Consider the following 4,421-nt stretch of genomic DNA (forward strand, 5'->3'; position numbering starts at 1 on the left):
ACAACTTGCAAAGCAATTCAAATACTTGAGATTAGCAAGTGTTCAGTGTGGCAGCTGAAATGCTGATCATGGAAATATATCACGAATATGTTATAAGTAAAAATACCCCCATCCTTTTTCTTTTGTGTTGGTAAAATCCTTTTGCGCGAACCTTGAAGAGAGAAAAATTTTAATTGACATTGGCATTTGGTAATTCAAAATGTATCGTGATTGATCTTTTTAAATAAGTTGTTAAGCGTTACTTAATAAGTTGTGATTGGATTGAATTCTTCTCCTGTATTACTTTTTTATTATCCTCATAGCTTTTTTTGGCATTGCTCTTAAAAAAAAATAAATATAAGTTTTGTATTTAAATGAGCTAAGTTTACACTTACTCAAAAGATTGTGATTATCATCAGATGTTTTCCTCAAATCCCGAATAGTCCTTTCCATTTTAGAACCCTCATTTCTTAGTGCTGCGAAATTCTTTTCATACGAGTCTTGAAGAGAGAAAAATTTAAAATGACATTGGCATTTGGCAATTGAATGTTTACTTACCTAAAAGGCTTTTTTGATCACTATGATATTTCTTAAAGTTTTCATCACTCTGTTTTACAACATTTGTGTTATATAACTCGCATTTATCTGAAAGAAGTGGGATTATATTTTCTGTTTGGTTTATCCAAATTACATTTCTAAACTTACTGATTTGATTTATTAGCTCATTTATTTGTTTCATATCCTTCTGAAGTTGAGAGTTTAATTGTGTGTTGCTACTTGACTTTAGCAGTATAAGTTGAATATTCTACTCTGGATTTACTAATATGTATAGTTGATTGTAGTTTTTGCCAATTCGAGATCTTTCACTTATTCGTCATAATTGGCAATTTGTAACTTCTGGCGTTTTATTATATCTTTTTTTTCGATTGCTATATTGATGGTTAATCCTTCGAGGATTCGAATGCGCGTCTCTAACTTATTTGTTAGATTTTTGACTTGTTCTTGACATTGCTCCAATTTATTTTACGAATTTGATAATTTCCTGTCCATCAGCCACTTTGGCCTTTCTTCCATTTCATTTAGCAATCGCAATTTAACTTCCTCCGTTAAATTTCTAGAATCAAGAACCGATTTTAAATGTTGGGCATTATTTGGCTTTAAACTCATTGCGAGCACAATAAGGAGAAATATCGCGAATATGTTGAGACACTTTTTCATTTTCGTTTTGGAAGTGCAAAACAAATACATCCGTTCACTTATAACGTACAATAGCCACTAGAATTTGTGAATAGATCGCAGCTGAGTCGAATTAAAATAGAATATATATTTATATGCTATCAGTGGACACACAATTAAGCATTATTAATAAAAGTGACGTCTCAAATTTCATCAGCTAGTCACAGAATATGCTTTAACAACAACAAATTTCTTTTTAACAAAAGTTTTAAGTAACATGAATATAAATTTTTAGAAAGATCGAAGAAAAAATCTTTTATATAGTGCTCAATAAAAGTATACCAAAATAATATATCGAAATCTATATTTGGTATTTTGAAATACTAAATTCTAAATATAACATACATTATTAAATATAATAGTAAAACAGGATTGCCAAGAATAAAAGGCTACAAGATTGTAATAAATAAAGTCGTAAAATAACAAATTTGTTTCAACAGAAGTTTGAGATTATTTTTAAACGAAAACTTGAAGCTTTGCTTGTACTTTTAAATTGTTATATATTAACTCATGCACTTGTTGCTTTAACATTTCAAATCTATCACTTTCAAACTTAATGTTCATATTAAATTCAAATTATTTACTTGACCATAGCAGAGGCCTCAACGCTGCTCACGTAGACCCTCGATGAATATTCATTTGTAACAGAAAACTTTACACCCCGTCAATGGGCCGTGCATTATAATAATATTGTTATTATAATTTGTATAAATAAGCGTAACTTAAGATTGGCCAAGAAATCACAAAAAGATAAACACGACTTCCTGTGTCATAAAAACGGCCGCTTAACGATTTCAGTGCACACAAAATGCAAAGTCGATCGAACGATCGATCGAATCAAATAGCTGATTTAAACGGTTTATTTCGACTGCATTCGAATCGTCGACAAATCGGTAGCCATAGAGGAGAGTAACCAGTTAACCAGCCCAGAGGTCAAGTTGACCACACAATTCGAATATTGACCTTGAAAACAGCCGACGAAGTTACAAGAGTTACAATTTACAGCTCAATTTAAATATTTGAACAGCGGCGTCGAGGGCGACGGGAGGTCTAACAAATTGACTTTTCGATTTTATTATTTGAAAGATACACTAACGAAAAAGTATTACGAAGTGCTTCAACTTGCAGTATTCATTTTAATTGGGTTTCTAGGTTGCCTTCACTTTCAGTTCTTCAGCTTGAGCTGCAAGAATTCCAAAATCAAGAAAATTTCAAGGAAATGTTAGCTAAAATTTTAATTAAATTTTCTATGAATAAGTAAATTTATTCTTCTATGAAATATAAAACATAAAATCTAAAATATAAAAAGTAAATAATAAAGTATAAAGTATAAAGTATAAAGTATAAAGTATAAAGTATAAAGTATAAAGTATAAAGTATAAAGTATAAAGTATAAAGTATAAAGTATAAAGTATAAAGTATAAAGTATAAAGTATAAAGTATAAAGTATAAAGTATAAAGTATAAAGTATAAAGTATAAAGTATAAAGTATAAAGTATAAAGTATAAAGTATAAAGTATAAAGTATAAAGTATAAAGTATAAAGTATAAAGTATAAAGTATAAAGTATAAAGTATAAAGTATAAAGTATAAAGTATAAAGTATAAAGTATAAAGTATAAAGTATAAAGTATAAAGTATAAAGTATAAAGTATAAAGTATAAAGTATAAAGTATAAAGTATAAAGTATAAAGTATAAAGTATAAAATATAAAGTATAAAGTATAAATTATTAAGTATAAAGTATAAAGTATAAATATAAATAGGTAATTATAAAAAATTGTAAATCAAGCATATTTCCATGACATTTTACTATGCAAGTAACTTTAAAATTACCTATTCAATTTATTTTATTGATGATCTCTTAATAAAATATTTTCTCAATTTAAATCAAACTTATTCCTATCACATTCATTTAAGAAAAAGTAACTTTTTTCCATCTTTTTTATTGATGATTTCTCAAGAAAATGAAGTGCAATAAAAATTTCACATTTTGTATAGAATTTATTTTAAGTAACTAATTTGATTCCTTTCCAAATTTATATTGATAAGAGTATTACATTTTTGGAGACATTCAACTATGAATTTATCTGATTATTTATTTTATTGATGATCTCTCAACAAAATGATTTGCAATAGAAATTTCTAATTTAATATGGAATAAGTAGAAATAACTGATTTGATTCATTTCCAAATTTATTTTGATTAGTGTATAACATTTTTGGATACATTCAACTATGAATTCCTCTGAATATTATTAATTTTATTGATGATCGCTCAATTTAATATGAAATAACTAAAAATAAAAGATTTAAGTCTTTTCCAAATTTATTTTGATTAGTGTATTACTTTTTGAGACACCCGACAAAAGTTTTCTGTAACGTGTTTCGTCCCCTTTTTGCGGCTTTATTGCACGCAACTAGTTGAAGGCAGGCAAACGTCAGTTGGAGCAACTCTCATGTAATCTAACTGAGAATTGAAAACCTTTTGCTCATTTTTCGATTGACCTTGGGCAAGTTCAATGCTTCCTTGAGTTCTTGGTTATGCACTCTGCTAAAGTACATTTATAGTTCTATTATTATTATTACAAAACAAAAAAACGAAAAAAAAACTTTATATTTCTAATCATAATTTCATTGCGACTGCGGAAATGAACGCACCAAAAATACAATACCAGAGCTCGACAAATGTAAACTTTATGATTGAAGGGCCTCGACAACAACAGCAACAACAACAAGAACAACAATAGCATTTAATTGATATACGCATTGATAGCGCAGTGCGAGACTTTTTAGCTTTTGCTTTTTGGGTTTTCGCTTTTTCGTTTGTGTCTAGAAGGGCAACGCAACGTTTGCCTTGGTTGTATCTCTCTCTCTCGCTCTTACTATCTATGAGAATGTGTGTGTATGTGTGTGAGTGCGCTTCATGGGGGCCCTTAACGAACTGCTCTAGCGATACTTGAGCTTTACAAAGTGCTCAAGGTCAGCAGCGCCCAGCGACAAATACAAAACCAACAACAAGTTCAACAATATCATAATAAAAAACATAAATCGAAATATTTGTTAGAAGCAAATGTAACATTCAGTCAAGTTCACTCACACACACACAGCTTTTGTTTAAACAATTAGAATTGGATTTAGAACAGCAGATCAATGGCAGTAACAAACAAACAGTTGTTATTATTTATATTTCCCCTTTTGTTATCGTGC

Source organism: Drosophila sulfurigaster, chromosome 2L (assembly GCF_023558435.1).
Source record: "Drosophila sulfurigaster albostrigata strain 15112-1811.04 chromosome 2L, ASM2355843v2, whole genome shotgun sequence".
Taxonomy (NCBI): Eukaryota; Metazoa; Arthropoda; class Insecta; order Diptera; family Drosophilidae; genus Drosophila; species Drosophila sulfurigaster.